Raw genomic sequence first — 20,415 nt, 5'->3', positions numbered from 1 at the left:
CTGGAGAAATGGCCCAGAGAGTGGTGGTGAATGGAGCCACATCCAGCTGAAAAAAGTGATGTGCCCCAGGTGTTGGTACTGGGGTCTCTTCTGTTTAATATCTTTATTGATTATCTGGATAAGGGAATTAAGTACACCCTCTGTAAGTTTGCAGATGACACCAGGCTAGGAGGAACTGTCAATCTGCCTGAAGGTAGGAGGGCCTTCAAAGGGATCTGGACAGGCTGGATTGTTGAGTGGAAGCCAATGGGATGAAGTTCCACAAGACCAAATGCTAGGTCCTACACTTTGATCACAACAATCCCATGAAACATTACAGGCTTGGGGCAGAGTGGCTGGAAAACTGCAATAAAATGGAACTTTTGGTGTTGGTCAACACTTGGCTAAAGATGAGACAGCAATGTGCCCAGGTGCCCAAGAAGGCCAATGGCATCCTAGCTTGTTTCAGAAATACTGTTGCCAGCAAGAGCAGGGAAGTGATTGTTTCCTAAACTCAACTCTGATGAGGTTGCATCTTGTGTACAGTGTTCTGTTTTGGACTTCTCAAAACAAGAAAGACATCGAGGCCCTGAACAACGTCCAGAGAAGGGCATTGAAGCTGGTGAGGGGTCTGAAGCACAAGCTTTATGAGGAGAGGCTGAGGTAACTGGGCTTGTTTAGTCTGAGAAGAGGAGGCTCAGGTGAGACCTTATCACTCTCTACAACTACCTGAAAGGAGATTGTAGTGAGGTGAGTGTCAGCCTCTTCTCCCGAGTAACTAGCAATAGGACTAGATGAAATGGCCTTGAGTTGCTCAAAGAGAGACTGAGGTTGGATATTAGGAAAAATTTATCTAAAACATTGATAAGGTGGCCCAGGGAGGTGGTGGAGTCACCGTACCCGAAGGTGATCAAGAAGTGAGTAGGTGTGGTACTAAGGATCATGGTTTAGTGGGCAATGTTTGTGGTAAGGGGACAGTTGGATTAGATAATCCTAGAGGTCTTTTCCACTCTTAATGATTCTAAGATGATTAAGGTCCCAATTCCCGAAATAAGTCAACCTGTCTCACTTTTTTGTACATGTCACAAGGTAAAATATAATACATTTAAAGTGCCTAATGGAGTATGCAATCAAGATATTTAAAATCATTCATTCAAAAACTAATCAAGTAAAGCTGCAGAAATTATTTTCATGACTCACTTCTACTGAAGGGAAAAAAAAAAAAAAAAAAGAAATTATTTTATTTCAATTGATTGACCTTGTCCTAGAATGCCACAAAGAACAGATCTTCATTGCTAAACCATGGTAAAGAACATTCTTAAGAACAATAAAGAAAGCAAAAGAAAACCATGAAAGGAGAATGAGGAAAAGGGCTGACAGATCACAATGCTTGAGAAATTTAAACACTACATGTGCATAAATGAATAATAAGGATCAAGAATCCATGAGTACTTTCAGTAAGAATAATAGTACATACAAATTAGAAGAGAAAAAAGATGAATCTGTCAAGAGCAGATGGCAATTTTATGTCAAAAGAAAGGAATAAAACATAATCCAATCACTTTTCTTCTACTCTAACAAATCAGAAGTGCATGTGAGTTTAATTCAGAGTTCCTTTTTATAAGAATAGAATGAAAATATCTGTATGATTTTCATTATTTAGTTAATAATAGTATTTGATTTGCATCGGGGGAAAAACAATTCATCATTTGAATATCAGTGCAAAAAAATATCAAAATAAATGACAAACCTGAAAAATTGCATCTGAAAGCTAAAGGTTGTATTATATCTTCTGATAATGAACAAAGTTTTGTCTAAAATCATATTTTCTTAATCCTATAGTATGTATTTTTGATACAAGACTGTATATTTTGGGTAACTTCTGTGTTTAGATAACTTGCTGGGTAGTTTTCTAGTGAAGCTTTATTTCAGATTTAATCCCCAAGGCATTCTGTTGTTCAATACTCTTTGTGAAACTGAAGCTATAGAACTACACAGTTTCTAGGTGACTTTCTAGATTTGTAGTTTTAGCTAATATGAGTTGAACTTCAAGGACGGTTCAGATTTGTTTTAAAAGAAAGATGACTTAGAGTGCCAAAGATTAGCTTGCACCCGGTAAAACTTTGGAACGCATGAGAAAAACAGTGAATCTACTTATCCAGCAATGGAATGGATCTGCAAGTACTAATGGATGAACTTTCTTCCAATCCAAACCATTCTACAATTCTATAATTCTATAAATTTAGTTATTAAATATTACTGCTACTAGAATATTGTTCAAAGAAACTTCTAAAATTCTCATATTTAAATGAGAAATCTTAAAGTCTTAAAAATCTAAATAGAGAGATTAAAATAATGGAACTCCAAAATTGAAACTAATACCTCTTGTAACAGTCTAAACCATATATATTCAGAAGAAAAAAATTAATCATCTTCATGGTCCTTCATTACACTCTTTTCAGTATGTCCATATAACTCTTGAACTAGGGAGCCCAGAACTGGACACAACACTCCAAGAGTGGCTTCACCAGCCCTGAGAAGAGGGGAATGATCAGTCTCCTAACCTTGCTGGCAGTACCATGCCTATAGCTGCCCAGGACACCATCAATCTTCTTTGAAGCAAAGACATATTTCTGGCTTATGCTGAACTTGGTGTTCACTGAGTTGTACTTGGGTCTTCTTAGAAGATGCTGTCTATATTGGTGGCCACCAGCTAATACTGGAGTGTAGTGTTCTGTTTTTTCTAGGATATCCTGGTTCATTTATGAAAGCCTTCTCACTTTTTTGCCCATATTACTGTTTGATGGAACAGACCACCATTGAACTTGGAGGAGGGGATCCTGGAATTCTAACCAGCTTTCTTGGACCCTTTTTCCCTTGAAGGCCTTATCCTGTGGGACTCTTTCAGTCAGATTTTTGAAGACACTAGTTTGCTCTCTTGAAGTCCGGGGTTGTGAGTTTGCTCTTCCCTACACTGATTTCCTGGACTACAGCATGTCATGGTCACTATGGTGGACAGGGCTGCCTTCAACTGCCACACTCAAAACAAGTCCTTTTTGTTTGTTTGTTTTTGTTTGTTTGTTTTGTTTCTGATATGCAGAATAGCAGAGAGTTTAAGTGGCACCTCCACCAGTTAAGTGAGAAAATTATCAGTGCTTTCCTGCAACCTCCTGTGTCACTTACAATCTGCTGTGTTGTCTTTCCAGATGATATTGGAGTCGTTGAACTCCACTGAGGACATGGGCCTGTGAACATGTAGCTTCTTCTATCTGTCTGTCTGCAGAGGGCCTCATCCACTTTTTCTTCCTAGTAAGGTATGCCATAGCAGACGACAAATATACAGGTCTCTTTAAAACTAATAAATTCTATTTATTTCTATGGAAACAACAGATACATAGAGCACAGTAATGCTATTTGATAGAACAAATTCTCAGCTACAGAAAAGTAGTTTTCAACATAGTCTCCACCGTTGGCTCTGTGCCTTCACCGGCAATGAACAAGAGGCTGCATGCTATGCTTTTAAAAATCTTAATGACCTTCTGGAAAGTGAATTGTCGTTCATGTCTCTGTCACCACTGCTGAAATGCACTATCCACCACATCACTGTGTTAACATTCACTGTTTGGTCTCCAGAAATGTTCACCAAGCATTGAAGAATGTCAGTGTCTACAATATTTTCTGCATGGAGAAATTCACTGACAAAGCTTTACTTCATACACACTTCCATGTCTGACACCATTTTGTCAGACTGCCCCTCTGCTGCCGTCTGTCACATGGCAGCAAAATGCAAGGGAATATTGGCAGGAAGATTCAGTTTCTATGGATATTTCACCAACATCTGCTTCTGATGTTGTAGACCAGTATTATAAAATAGGAGGCAATACTTTTGGAGCAGCCCTTAGACAATGTTCCAGATACTGATCTGTTCAGTTCTACTATAATATCTGGAACCTCATTAATAGACGCAACCTGAATCACAGCTTTCTTCATCAACAGTTACAGAAAACTGAACTGGGAGAGCTGTGAAAATAGTCCATTTGTTTGTAAAAGCATACCTTGAGTAAGAGAAAAGGGTGATCTAAGACCTGCTGAGCAGTATGTTAAGCAAAATAGAAAACAAATAAGGTGTATTATTTTTCTTTTAGTGGGATGTTAGTGTTAGTCCAAATTTATAGGAGGGAGAGGAGGTTCTTTTTAATATATGCATACCCGGCATGAGATTAAGAAACAATGGTTCAAATGTTGGTCCAACCAGTTTATTACAGATCTTAATCAGGGAGATGGGGAAGGAGAGGACGGACACTCTTATGAATTAGTGTAATGGGGAACGGAAGGAGAGCGATAGAAAAAATAGGAAAGAAGAGGCAAGGAGTCTTAATAGGAAGCAAGAGGGAGATAGTTACCACCATAGATCCAGCATGGTTTATAGTTCAGCCATTGATCTTCAGTAGTGATGGGTTGTCAGGCATGTTGTTCTGTTGATGATGATGGCGATCACAGTGATGGTGGCCACTTTTCAATGGTAGTACCAACTTATTTATCAGTCCAAAGTGGTCGAGTTAGCTCTCTTTGGAGTGACAGCTCAAATCCAAAGTGGTCAAGTCAGCTCTCCTTGGAGTGGCAACTTTTGGCTCTGGGATCTCAACAGAAACTCCTTTGTTCCTATCTTCCCGGCCTTACCAGCATATAAGAGAGAGCAGGGAGGCACCAATTTGTATCTTGCCTTCACAGGAAACAGTGGTATCATCTCCCAGTCTCCCGTAGCAAACAGGAGTTATTTGGTCACAGGCTAGGTCTTCCGCCAGTAAACAGTCCTGAGCAATCTCTTCCTGAGCAATCTCTTGAAATAAATGCTTTCAAATGTAAAATTGTCCACACAGTGATGTTGATTGCCACACGGCAGCACCCATCTCTCATCTCCTAGAGTCTTATAACAAGAAATACTTCAGAAGAGGTATTTCTTATAAGAAATTTCTGGCTTTGAGCCAGAAAGCAAAGGATTCATACAGTTAGTAACCAGATTATTTAGATGTTTGGGTGGATTTACTGGTGAAACATGAAATTATAAGGAGACATGGGAGCTGTAGACAATTTTCAGAGAAAGAAAGAGAACAGCTTTCAACTCTCAGTCAATTTACCAGTTTCTAAAATATATAAGCTGTAGGTGAATTTGAATGGCCACATGGACAGTTTAGGTATTAACACCTGCCTTTAAACTCTCTTGATTCCTCATCAGTTACCTTGGCGTAAATATTAAGTAACCCTACAATAAGTCAGTGAGGACTCTGTGCTGTCATCTTGCAATTAAAGTCATTAAAAGGTACTGTAAAGGACAAACAAAAAGCACTTTCTGAATTTCTGGGGTGAGGTTGGTATGTCTCAAACCCTTGCAGTGCAAGGCTGTTGCCATGACAACCAGTCAAAGGCTGAAATAGACAAACTGGATTACACTTCCCACAAGAAAGTTTTGGCTGCAAACTTATTTTTGACAAACTTGTTATTGCATACTTTCTTGCTCTTGACTTAGCATAAAAGGATGCCTGACAGGGACTCTGAGTGGACTGTTCTTAACATCTTCTCCTTCTTCTTCTTCTTGATGGTCATCATTGCTGTTTCAAGATATCACCTTTGGACAAGTGTGCTCATCATCCCATCCTTTCTCTATCACTGTGGGTTGATGCTGGAACTCCTTGAAGTGGGCCTTATTTTCCCTGTCCCTTTCTCTGATTGTCATTCTTTTTCTATTTTCCTCATTTTTCTGTTTTCACTCTTTTTCTCCCACAAAATTATTAAGTAAATGCAAGATCTATTTCAGCTTCTTAAAAGCAGTATCTCTCATATACCTATTAAGTCATAAAGTTGTAAAGTAGTTGTGAGGCTTATCTTGGTTCCTTAAGGTTGTATAGTTTAAATACACAGTTTAAGATTGATCCTGAGTGCTAGAATGCCAATACTTTGGGGATAATTTTGTTCCAGTGTTTCTGAGAAAACTGTAGTATAAATCTGGAGTATAAATTGTAGTATAAGTCTCAAGTATAAATTGTAGTACAAGTCTGGAGAAGAGGAGGCTCATGGGAGACCTTATTGCTCTCTATAACTACCTGAAGGGAGGTTCTAGTGAGCTGGCTAATTTACAAGCAACTACATCCCAAACGGAATAGCTAATTTTACAAACAACACGATGTTCAGACCAGTTTCCAGGCTTTCTTCTCAGTTTGTCACACGTTTTTCGAATGTTGAATTAATGCTCATTTTGGTGTGCGTGTTATCAGTCTCCCTGAATGTAACCCAAGGTATTTGTAATATGGGGAAGGAGTCTCCTCCAAAACCAGAGAATGCTGACTGGCAGGGAATATGGAGAGGTTTAGGAAAAATCTTAGAAGCATGGGGACCCGCAATGTCATGGGATTTCACTCTTGAACACCTGTGGGATCCCAAGAAATAAGCCAGTATTTGAGTTAGGGACGGTGTGGCTTACGTAGATCTAAGGAGGTACAACTTATTTGGGGTTTGGCTTGTGCTTACCGTGTCCTATATAATACTGTTCTGGAGAGAGAGAGTTTCCCAACTGAGGTTCAAGTCAAAGGGGAAAATCTCCAAGTCAAATCTGATCAATTACAGGAGACACCAGTAACAATATCAGTTGCTCCTGTGGAAGGCAAGAAATGGAAATGAGTGTCTTTGCGTCTAGAATGGAAAAAAAAAGAAGTGGAGGAAGAGGTGGAGGAAGATCCAGGTGAGGGGCCCTCTTCAGAACCACCATCATCGGGGAAGGCAAAAGGAAAAACTAAGAGACATGCAGAAGAGAGTGATGAAGAGGAAGTCTCTATTACTACTCATCGGCCTCTGAAGATGACTGAAATCCAAGACTCAAGAGAGGAGTTTACACGGTGCCTGAATGAAACTCTCTTTTCCTGGTTGCTTCACTGCTGGGACAGCGGGCCAGTAGCTTGTCTCTAGATGGTAATGAAGCTCTCCAACTAGGAGCCATTGCGAGAGATCCAGCTGTTGACAGAGGAATTAGTCGATGTTTGGATGGGGCTGCCACCCTCTGGGAATGAGTGTTAATAGCCATGAAGGAAAGGTATCCCTTCAAAGACGGCTTGAAGCCTGTGGTGAAAAAGTGGGATACAGTTGAAAAGGGTATCCAGTATTTGAGGGAAATAGCTGTGGTGGAAATGTTGTATGACCCTAACTTTGTTCCTTACCACCCATGCCAAGACCACGACCCTGAGAGACTGAGAATGATGCCTAATATATGGCAGAAACTCACAACAACAGCACCAGAAAGATACGGTACACTAACAGCAATGTTTGACAGATACCAGGACCAACAGAGAAGACCCTTAGTTTTTGAACTGATTCTTACGCTCCAAAACTATGAACAACAGCTACCCCCAGCTCACGCAATCATTTCTGCCATCTCACAAATAACGGACCAACTGAATGAAATACAAGAGCAAGTGTCTCTACTGATTAATTGTGACAAACCTGTAGTAGTATCAGAAACGCCTGATGAAGATCAGGATAATCAAAAGAGTCTAATGAAGGATCTGATCAAACTAATGCAAATCCAATTAATTAAAGATGATGAACCCTCCTTCTCATGTGCACCATCAAATATCTCAGCTGTTAAAGGCAAACACTTTTCGTCTCCAGTAAGGAATACCATATTGCGAATTGCCTCATAGAGTTACTTACGTGACCATGGAGTAGACATGAGGAAGTGGCATGACCAAGCTACTCCTGTACTACAAGCATAGGTGAGAGAATTACAAAACAGATCAGTCAGGGGGGAAAGGGATAATAGAGTATATTGGACTGTGTGGATTCAATGGCCTGGCACAACAGAACCACTGAAATAAATGGCACTGGTGGATACCAGTGCACAGTGCACTCTTATGTCCTCGAGTCATGAAGGGACAGAATCAATCCATATTTCTGGAGTGACTGAGGGTTCTCAAGAATTGACTGTATTGGAGGCCAAGATAAGCCTCATTGGTAAAGACTGGCAAAAACATCCCATCTGGCAGTCGAGGTGCAAGAAGGAGCCCTATTTCAGTACTGACTACTTCAGAAGCAGCCCAAACCCCCTCATACACGGCTAAGATCTCCTTTTCAGTTGCAGTGTAGCTCTCTTCTGACCCCCTGTAGCTCGACTCCAGAATCCCAGGAGTTGGCTTCGGGTCTCTCCTGCAGCTCTTTGCCACAAACTCCAAGTGGGACCTTTCTCTCCAGTAGCAGTATAGAGGATGTTCTTTACACCCTGTCCCATCCATACTGGCCCTAGGGCCACGGCATGGGCTGTCTCCTATTTAATCTGTTCAAAAGCCTGCTGCTGCTCAAGGCCCTATGTAAACTCATTCTTCATTCGTTTCACATGATAAAGGGGGCTTATAGTGAGGCTATAGTTTGGAACATGCATTCTCCAAAAGCCCACTACGCCCAGAAAAGACTGTGTCTCTCTCTTGCTAGTGGGTGGAGACATAGCAGTGATTTTGGCAATCATATCTGCTGGAATGTGATGATGCCCATCTTGCCACTTTATACCTCAGAACTGAATCTCTTGAGCAGGTCCTTTCACTTTGCTCCACTTAATAGCAAAACCAGCACACAGAAGGATCTGGATTATTCACTCTACTTTCGTGAAGATTTCTTCTGCTGTATCACCCCACACAAAGATATCATCAATGTACTGCAGGTGCTCAGGAGCACTGCCCTGTTCCAATACAGTTTGGATCAACCCATCGCAAATGGTTGGGCTGTGTTTCCACCCCTGGGGTAAACGGTTCCAAGTATACTGAACATCCCTCCATGTGAAACCAAAATGTGGCCTACATGCTATGACCAAAGAAATGGAAAAGAAGGCGTTAGCAATGTCAGTGGTGGCATACCATTTGGCTGCTTTTGACTCCAGTTCATACTGGAGTTCCAATATGTTTGGCACAGCAGCACTCAGTGGGGATGTGACTTCATTCAGGCCACGGTAGTCCACCGTCTCCATTCTCCACTGGCTTTACGCACTGGCCATATGGGGCTGTTAAAAGGCAAGTGAGTTTTGCTGATCACTCCCTGACTCTCTCACTGATGAATTAACTTATGAATGGGGAGCAAGGTGTGGTACTGTCATCTGTGCATCGCTTTTGTGGCAGTCGGTACATGTTGCTCTTTTACTCGTAGCATCCCTGCAACAGACAGATCTTCTGATGGGCCAGGCAAAACAGACAGCTGCTTAATGTTGTCTGTGTCCTCAGCAGCTATTCCAAAGGCCCATCAATACATCTTAGGATCCCTGAAATGCCCCCTTCTGAGGCAATTGATACCTAGTATACATGGAGCCCCTGGGCCAGTCGCACCCTCCTCTGGACCAACTCCAACAGTTAAACATCCTTGTCTTGAGATCCCCAGAAATGGATGCAGTACTCCAGGTGGAGTCTCACAAGAGCAGAGTAGAGGGGCAGAATCGCCTCCGTTGACCTGCTGGTCATGCTTCTCTTGATGAAACCTGGGATACAATAGTTGGCCTTCGGACTGCAAGCACACATAGCCAAGTCATGTTGAATCTTTCAACAACCAACACTCCCAAATCCTTCTCAGAGCTACTCTCAAGCCATTCTCAACCCATCTTGAATCTGTGCTTGGAATTGCCCCCAACCCAGATGCAGGACCTTGCACTTGGCCTTACTGAACTTCATGAGGTTGGCATGGGCGCACCTCTCAATCCTGTCCAGGTCCCTCTGGATGGCATCTTTTCCCTCTATAACATCCTTTTTCCTATATCCATACCTTTACCCACTTACAGTCTGTTTTCATATGTCAGAATTTTTTGTTTTTATTGCCTAAACTAGAAAGATCTTTTAGTATAAAAAAAAGGCTTCCCATAGAAAGATGCTTTGCCAGAAGGTATATCAGTAGATATGACTGTAATGTAACTTACTTTAAGACTTATTATTACAATAAATTTCTACCCAGTTTCCCAAGTGGGTGCTTTGTTCCTGAATATTCCTCCCAGTTCTCTTTTATTCATAGAACAACAGTAGAGAATGAGTAAGTCAACAGAAGATCCTAAACTGACAGGCACAGTCGTTGATGTTAACCTTTATGAACCCTACAGACTCCAGTTTAAATAACAGCTCCTTAAGGAGACATGAGCCAAAGTTATGATTCCTTATAGAAGGGACTATTTACTGCTGATATTAGAATGGAAGAGTATTTTTCTTCAGTATTTGAGAATGTCTCTTGCAATACCGTTAGCTAAAGCTGATAGATAAATAAGCATATTCATTAATTTTATTATCAAATATGCCAATCTGCATTGCTAATGATAGCTTTTGGAAATACATATAAAAAAAAAGGGAATTAATTACCACAATTTCTTATTTATTTATTTATTTGTTTGTTTGTTTAATAGCTACCATTTCTATGTATATAATGTTCAGATTGGTATGCTCATCTATAGTTAGCATGGGTCTAGATTACAGTCCATTCACTATCTTCCATTCACTTTTTTTTTTATATATACTTGCTGTTTTTTGATGTATTTTTTCTTGTTGTCTAATTGCAAGACTTTATTTTAAAAAAGAAAGTGCCTCACTCAGAGAATCTCATTTATAGTCTGAAACTATCTTTAAATGCATGAAGACAATGAAGTCAATAAAAGGAATTTCATTCATGTGAGTATCCACTTCTAGATTGTTAAACTACTGCTATTTCTCTGTAGCTCACTGGAGGGATCTTTTTTCTCCGTGTGTGATACTAGTTTCTTCACATAGGAGCTTTTCACATTTGCCATTAATTTAGATTTAATGGGACAGTTGAAGACAGTTCATACAAATTTATTCATGAATTTGAAACATAAATCTCTGAAACTATATCTTAAGTTCAGAATCTTTGCCCTTGAGAATCCATGATAATCCATAATTGGTGTTCCTTCCACACAAATTAACTGAACTCTTAACTTATATGTTCTAGTCAGTTACAACGGATATTTGGTTCAGTAACATTGAGCAGATGTGTCCTGTAGGGCACATGAAGCCTGTCCCAGCCCGTTCTGCCACAGTTGCAGTGGTGGATCATCCTCCCCAAGCAGCCCAGCCCAGCCCCAGGCACGCACACATCATTCAGCAGCTAAGAAACACTGGTATGTGATTGGCAATAGTGGGTTGAAATGGAATGCATTCAGTTACAATCAGATATTCAACTTGAAAATTGCATTGTCTCTTTAGCAGACCTTTATCAGACCTATCTTAACAGAGAAAGATATCCTTCACTTCACAAATGTGCCTTACATGTCATCACTTTTTGGCAACAGGAACATTTGTAAACAACTATTTTCAAGGATGAAGGTTCTGAATAGTCATAGAATCATAGAATTTTTAGAGTTGAAATGGACCTTTAAAGGTCATCTAGTCCAACTCCCCTGCAATGAACAGGGATATTCACAGCTATATCATGTCGGCCAGAGCCTGATCCAGCCTCTCCTTGAAAGTCTCCAGGGTCTGGGCATCCACCACATCTCTGGGCAACCTGTTTCAGTGCCTCACCACCCTCACTGTAAAAGAATTCTTCCTTGTATCCAGCTTAAACCAACCCTCTTTAAGCTTGAAATCGTTTCCCCTTGTCCTCTTATAATGAAAATCAGAGTCTATCAGAGTCAAAGACTCTGTCTCCTTTCAAAGAGTCTCCTATCAAAGAGTCTCCTATCAAAGAGTCCTGTAGCTTCCCTTTAGATATTGAAGGACCACTATTAGAACACCTTGTAGCCTTCTCTTCTTCAGGCTGAAAGTGTAAAGAAGCTGACTTATTTTCTAATAAGACATTTATCTTTACAACAAAGTCTCAAGATTATTTTAAATTTATCAACAATACTAAACAGATATACAATGCTTGTTATGTAAATCTATCCTGATGAATACAAATGGTGTGATGACACTAAAACATACAAGATTACATAGAGCAAGAACTGGTGGGGCACATTGGCCTCTACATGAGTTGTTAGCAAAAAAATGTGTGAAAGTTACCAGCTTCCTGGGTGGAAGAGAAAAAAAAAAGAAAAATATTGGAAGGAATTTTGAAAGGAATACTGGAGATATGAATGTTTTTTAGTTTGCTGTAAAGCAATAGCTAAGAGGCTAGATAAAATAATCTGAACAATCAACAGGATGCCTGCCAAGTATCTATGGAAGGAAATGAATGATAATTGCAACCATAGATGTTTCCTGAAGCAAAGTAGTTCTTACCTTTACACTGTGGATCCCAACATGTATTATCATGCATTATTTATCCTTATTTTGTTAGGTCAAAGTCCATTTACCTTCCCACAAATATTCCTTTTTTTTTATTTATTATTTTTTTTTTTTCATTTTTTTCCTTCTATGCAACTGTTGGCAGCAGAAGGACAGTCTAACAGAATGGTGCCTGTCATGGAAATGACAAAACAAATGTATGTCACTGAATTCTTCTATCTGGAAAAAAAATAGCACCTATTGACATTGATCAATGCTTGATGAACATTTCTGGAGACCAAAGAGTGGATGTTAGAATAATGAGGCAGTGGGTGGTGTTTTTCAGCACTACTGACAGAGACGTGAAAAACAAGTTCTCTTGTGGGGAGACATACAGACTTTTATGAGCATGGCATGCCTCCTCTAGGTCACTGATGATGAAAATGCATAGCTAATGTTTGTGACTAGGCTGAAAAATAGTGTTTTGCAGCTGATAAACTCTACTATCAAATAGTGTTATTCTTCCTATTTGTTGTCATTTCCACTGAAATAAATAGGAGACACTATTTTGGAGTAATCTTTGTAACATGTTCAGGATATTATAGATGTGAAATTTGTTTGATTCAAAGAGTATTTCGTTGACTTTGGAAGTCCTTGGATAGCCATAATAATAACCATGAACCTGGCATGATTTGTAACAGTCTACTTTTCTGCTATGCACCTGCCATGCAGAAAGCTGCAGATTGTCTCCAAGAGTGCTTGGGAATGCAATGAGTATCCCATATACATTCTGTCAAAAGTTTGAAAATAATTTTAGAATTTTTTTTTGTATTTTCAAGAAAACCATACTCTCACAACTCACTAATGCATTGTAAATAGATTCAGGATAACCGGCCTTCTGAAAACTGTTTGTGAAAAATTCATGTGCGGTGCCAAGAAGGTTGATTGAACATTAATTGGGAAGGACACTCATAAGATGGGTGCTTCTGTTACAGTCTTTTTATTTCTAAGATTTAAGCAGGCGATCCAGCAGATCAGTTTCTTCCTCTCAGGAACAGTTGTGATACTTGCTTTCTAACAGTTTGGGAAAGTGTCACCGCACCAGATGGTAAATGGGTAAATACCACATGTGAGGGAGAGTCCTACAGGTCAGTATGATATACAGCAATTCTCGGTAAGCCGCTAGCATGAAAAGTATTGCTATATAAGCATAGCAAACACAGCAATGAAGCTGAACACCACATAAACTGCTAGATGCTGCAGTAAGTCTTGAAAATGCTTCTGTAAGCATATAAACTGACAATTCATGGAGAAAGGCTTGTTGCAAGGCAGTGAAAGTATATATTGAATGAGACTGTGGGTCTGAGATATAAAATAACATTAGTTTCTCAGAAAAGTAGATACAGGTAGTCTTAGCATTACTAAGATCAGTGAAGAGAATGAAGATGCAGGACATTAAAATTATGTTACTATATAATTAGTGTAAGTTGGAATATTTCTGAAATAATTTGGAACAGACTTGTGCATTCTGTGTTTTATAAAGCAGGAATAGAAAATTGTTTTGGATATTATCAGTGTCACTGATTTCTGTAAATAAATCTATTTTTTTATTAGTAGCAGACAAAACATTTGAGAGATTTTTCAAAATAATTAGTTACAACAGAAAAAAAAGTTTCTGTTTACATGATGTACATATACTAATGGACCTTTAAAAAACAAACAAACAAACAAACACCACATTGATTACTGCTGACTTTGTGCTACAGACCATTCACTATATTTGTGCTGCTAAGAGATGTACTTATTTGAAGAATTCTAGTTTATTTCATATGTTTCTCAGAAATGTATATCACCTCTTCCATTTCACGTTCTCATGATCTTCTAAAGAGAGATCTTTTTCAAAAGATGTGCAGATAATCCATTAATAAGCAAAGGCATGGTGTGAAGGTTGCTTTTGGTGCTCTCTGAAAATTACTGTAATTCCATAACATTCTTAAAGCTGTTGAAGTCAGAAACTGATTAAAAGAAAATTAAAACTATTTAATTAGGATCCAGCCCAAAGAGTTTATGGAATGTATGACACAAAAGATTCCAGTGTTCCTGCCTGCTGATACGCACTGAAAGTAAAGTTGAAGAGAGAGTTTCACAATTGGCATTTTCCTCGAGGTCTAATTTAAAGATGAATCTTAAAGACAAAGAAATAAGCAACAACAAATAAAAATCACTTATTAATACGTTCACTTCTTCTGAATTTAAGCTGATCCCATTCCCAGTAATCTAGATCAATAAAGATAAAAATATGAGGGCTGTTCCAAAAATAATGCCTCCTGCTTTACTGTATTGGTTCGTGATGTCAGAAATGGATGTTAGTGGTGCAGCAGTGGGGGTTGAACCTTCCCACTAACATTCCGCTACATTTTGATGCCATACAACAGATGGCAGGGGAGGGGCAGTCTGACAAAATGGCATCTCACATGAAGGGCATACGAAGGAAAGATGTGTCACTTAATTCCTCCATGTAGAAAAAATTGCACCTATTTATATTCACTGATGCTTGCTGAATGTTTATGAAGACTGAAAAGTGGATATGAGCACAGAGAGGCAGTAAGTGGTCCATTCCAGCAGTGGCAACAGCAACATAAAAGATAGTCATATTTTATATGGCCATTCAGATTTTTGAGTGTGGCATGCAGTCTCTTGTTCATCTTGTGTCAACGGTTTACAGGCTGGTTCAGTCTGGTTCCATGACTAGAAGGGCAGAGGGATCTGCGGATCCGCACCCACGGAAAAGGAAAATAGGGGACCCTGAAATAATTGAAAACAGTGGCAACAATCTGAGGTGAAAGAAACTAATTTACTAAATATAATGAGAGAGAGAGAGTGTGTGTGTTTGAACCACAACTCTGAGATGAGAAGTGCAGTCCAGTTGAGCCAATGAAGAAGCACAGGTGGAGAAGCTCAAGCGAAGAAGCGCAGGTAAAGAAGAGAACATCAGGTGACCTTGCCAGGAGTTATATCTCCTCGCTGATCACAAAGCCCCCTGGGGAAATGTAGTTGTTCTTCTCCTCCGCACAGGCACCCAGAACTTGAGCATCAGCAGTCAAACCCCCAGTGCATTACATGATGTTATGATGTGGAATACTGATAACCAAAAATCATAAAACCATGACAATCTTGTGAAAATACATAGCTACTGGTGATGGCTATGCTGAAAATTAATGCTTTGTAGCTGAGAGTGTGCCCTATCAAACTGCTATTGTGCTCTTTGTGTCTGTTGTCGTTTGTATGGGAATAAATAGGAGGCATTACTTTCAAGTGTCCTATGTAGTTCATGGAATTACAACATTTGTTGTTTCCATCCAGCAAGTCTTTTCCTTGGAAAAATATGGCTGGGAGGTTAGATGATCTGATATTATCTATTATGAAATGCAATTAACATTTAATTGTAATCAGGTGCATATGTCAGCAGCATTGACTATCTTTGATTTCTTTTCGTGAAGAGTTGTGATTACATATTAGTACTATATGTTATTTTCTTATGTGGTAAATGAGAAATGTTCAAATGAGAGTATTAAATATAAGTGTACTGTTTCCTGCTCTGTAAACAGGACATAAAGAAAATCTGTAGACATAGCACACAAATAATGGCAACTGCATTCACAGGGAAATAGCAATTTATGATATTTCAAAATGTTGAAATTATCTTACAGTAAACTAACAATTACTTCAAACACTACTCACTGATGAACAATTTTGTTGTTGTTGTTGTTGTTTTCCTCAGGGTTCCAATATTCTTAAAACAAAAGTTCTTCATTTTCTTGGGCAAGCTTGGTAGTAACAACATCAACAACAGTAAAAAATCTGAAAATGTTTATTTTTTTATTTAATGCATGCTTCAAATTTTATTCTTAATTACTCAAAAGTCAAGATAATTTATCTTGAAACATTTGAATGCTTTCTTTAAAGTGAATCTCATGCTCTAATTGATTAGATCACAAATATATATATTGACTTCAATGGGTTTCCAGGAAAGGAAAGTTACTGTCAAAGTCACGTAGTACTGTCTTAAGCTATCTATGAGGCTGTTTGTTGTGTGTGTGTGTGGCAATGTATATAGACTTGAGTAGAAAGTAAATAAATCTAGCATGTTTCAGATAGACAATGACAGAACAAGAAAACAGAAAGTGACAGAGCGTAGCGTAGTGACATATTCAAAAACACATACATCTCTTCTTAGTTTTCTTAAAAGCAACCTGATCTGGACAGCAATGCAATGATCCTTTGAACAACAGAGGATCATTAAGAAATCATTTAAATGGAGTTAACAGAAGATTTTTATATGAAGTCCCTGAATGTCAGTGATTTTCTCTTTTTAGATGCACTGTTATTTAAATGGATTTCATATTCTTTTACTTTTGGTTGTGGAATTTCACATCAATCCTCGATAAACCAGTTCCATCAGTAAACAACAATACCTCCTTTTATATAAGACTTGTGGTTAGAAGGTATTTAGAACTTATCATTTTCTCCTCTCTTGTTCTTAAAAATATATACAACTTTCTGACCTTCATGGTGTGATTTATAGTGATCTCATCAAAACAATACCTTTATCTTATTTAAATGCAGTGAAGAGAAAATGCTTCCTCTACTATTAGAAAAATCCATTTACATTTATATGAAAATAAAAGTTTTTTTTTTTTTTTTCACATTTTATCTGCTCATTTTCTTGTCACACTGAAATTTCTCAAGCAATTTATTTTTAAATTTTCCTGTAGTAGAAGTCATCTTCTGTGCTGTTAACAAGAAATGTGTATCTCAGCACTAATATTTGCAGATTTAACAGTTGATTACATGCTAGTAGAGTTGTGGAAGTAAATCTTTTGGCCTTGAAGACCAGATCCATGATGTGGATTTAATCGGTTCCTAGAAGATGGTACTTATTTCTCACCTACTGTACAATAAATTATGTCACTTATAAAAGAGACAAAGCAACAAAGGACAAGCATGGTATCTATCTGGACTAGCTGTAGTGATGAAACAAAAGAATTTTTAAAAGAGCAAATAAATAAATAAATAGTCTCTTGGACGAAGCAGCAAATGGATGCATGTTGTTGTTCCAACTGAGGAAGCAGGAAGAAAGTAATATTTTTTCTAAACCTAAAAAAAAAAAACAAAAAAAAAAAAACAAGCAAACAGACAAGGAGAAAGTTTTGTTGTTGTTGTTGTTGTTTTACAGTTTTGATATTCTAATACGGTTTCTGTGTTTTTATTTTCTTCTAGAAGGGAGCAGAGGCCTCTGTGCATGCTCCTTCTTTATGTCATCATGAGGGTGCTGACAGACAAAAGACTTAACATTAAATCTGAAGTTATGTTATTCCTGCTTCATGAATAAATATATAAATACATACATATCTAAAAATAATTTATATTTATGTCCATAGTCATAAGCAGGATTTCACTGATAAGTGCAACATTGTTAGGGACAACAGGAAGTTTTGCTGAGACAAACACTGCCTGCATTTGTTGAGGGATACAGAAAAGATAAGAGTCCAGGAGATAAAGAATATATTAAATATCTTTAAAAAGAGAAAAGTAAACAAGAAGCAATCAATTTCTAAATTGCACTATACTGTTCTTTCATGTTTCCCTCTGCCTACAAACAATTCCAGTCTCTTATATACAACAACTTGCAGCCGCTGTTGAAATGGACTTTCTTCTTAGTCTTCCCTTCTGACAGCCTTTGAAACGCTGTTGAGGTTAGCAGAGTAAAAATTCAAACACTAGCTACATCAATGCCCTAAGCATAATCCCAATGAGTATTACTTTCTTGTGGCACATGACCAGCACAGATAACTATGGATTCATTTGAAGAAAACATGATGAATACTTACACAGCCTATCTTTTCCTAGTAAATATAAATGAACTGAATAGAAAGCAATTGCCTTCATATAGATTTATCTTTTCATTAAATCATCCTGTAAAATTTATCAACTGCTTACAACATATAAATAAACCTTTGGGAAAATGGTTACTCCTTATTAACTTTGTTTAAATCTAAATTGACTTCAATAAAAGTTATTAACCTGTTGTTAAATGGTGTCTGATTGTTCTGTGAGTATGCTCCAGAATGCAAAAATTTCTAGGCAATTTATATGGAGTGTCCTAGAAAATGGACAGTCTAGGTGGAGAAATGACATGAGAGACAAAAAATGCAACGGCATAGAAATTTCATCAGCTTTAAAAACTCTACTCTTTTTTTTTTTTTTTTTTTTTTTTTTTTGTCATCAGATGATTTAAAATTATTACCTGAAATGCTATACAAAGATACTTACTTTGGTGTCTAATTCCAACATTCCTCCATTAAAGATATGATATGAGGAATTTTTAAAACAGAAAATTGAGTAAACACAACTTCTTCTGCAGGAGCCCGTATTAACTACTCCCCTCCAAATATATTCTCTAGCAACTCTAGACTAGAGAACTAAGCTAGTAGGAACTGATCAGAGTGACTTCATGCTACACCTGAAAATGTGAATTGTAGATCTGTGGAAGAACTCTTACAAAAAGTTAGTGGTCAGCTCTCAGACAACAGAATGGAGTCCAATTTGGTTTAAAATAGAGATAGTCTAATATATATTTCTAATATATATTTTTATAATATATTTAATGAGTCTGCTACCTATATTTTCATTAACTACCATTGCATTGTTTTCACATATTTTTTTAACTTTTGTTTCATCAGTGCATGACACCTTGTCTGTACACTCTGCTGAAAGTCTTTCAAAAAATTAGTCAGCAGGAATTCATGTTCTTTCACAGGAAATGGGTTTTAGTGACACATTTAACAGTCACAAGTTTTGTATTTTCAAATATTAGGGTGTTTTTTAAATTTCTGGTATAAATCCATTATGCTGACTTTATCCTATGAAGTGTTAAGAAAGAAAGTAATAAAAGAGAGACAAAAAAATAAACACGAAAACGAAATTTCAACCTTTTAGATGTCTCATTCAGTCTGTTAAACACTTTGTCTCATCATGTGTGCACCATGTTTTCTTCAGCGAATTATCTCTCAGCATCTCTTTAATGTTTAGTGTGGTCATTTATTTAATAGCTCTTTTCATATTGGAAATCATACTAGAGTTTCATTTCATATCGATGACTCATACAGTGTGTACAGTGCATATTTAAAAATATTTTAGGTTGAGAGAAGTTGTTACACGTCTGTTCTTTTGTATGCTACTTTGAGTTCCTCTTAAAAAGGTTTCTTTAGTTCTCTAGTACCAGATTTTCAAAGATGGTTTCAGTTTCTAATGGTATAAATTTGCACTTGCAAATATGTATATCTGAATTTTCCACCTTTACAAAACTGCATAATTCTCCAAAATTCATATGATTAAAACATACCTGTAAACTCAGTATATTTACACTATTCTGAAGACTCTGGAGAATTCTACAATAGTAAGACAAAACAATTAAGCCAGAGATGTGGAATAAGAGAGGATAAAGTATTCTGGAGTGATGAAAGCCTTCACTTCAGTAAATGTGTAAAATAGTTGTCCCCCTAACATTCTTGTTTCTGAGACAATAATGCATCTTGCAGCACCAATAAAAGGTATAATGTTACAGATCATAAGGATACAATACAGTACCTACATACTTTGTCTCTAGTTTCTTAACACTTCTTCTCTCCTGTGATCCAGAATTCATACTCCTTTATCTCATGGACTCTATGCTGCTGAGAAAGGTATTATCAATAAATGATAGTTCCATCAATGCTCATCCCAATGCCACTTCACTTTCACTTGTTGGAATTTATCCTTTCTGGTCATCTTTCATCATGAAATCATTTTCCACAGTTTTTGTTGTGATTGTTTTCCTGTTTATACATGTATATATACATGTGTATAGCTTCTCTTTTCTTGAAATATTTCCATCAAATAACCTTATATAAAATCTCACTTAACATTAAAAGTACCTTTTATATAATTCTACATACACCGTGCAATTGTCACATTTCTCTCACTTGCTTTTAGAAATCTCTCCTTCTGCTCTACACCACTCTTCATATTTCCACAGTTTCCTTTGATGGGTCCAGATGATTCTTGATCTATCCCTCTATCATCATTTTTTTTTCAAAGGCTAGTATAAGCATTAAAAAATTAGCTATGGTTATGCTTATATTGTAGTTCTTTTACATACTTCTGAAATACT

Source organism: Meleagris gallopavo, chromosome 1, assembly GCF_905368555.1.
Source record: "Meleagris gallopavo chromosome 1, MGAL_WU_HG_1.1, whole genome shotgun sequence".
NCBI lineage: Eukaryota > Metazoa > Chordata > Aves > Galliformes > Phasianidae > Meleagris > Meleagris gallopavo.
The sequence above is the reverse complement of the archived record's forward strand: the minus strand, read 5'-3'. Positions refer to the sequence as shown.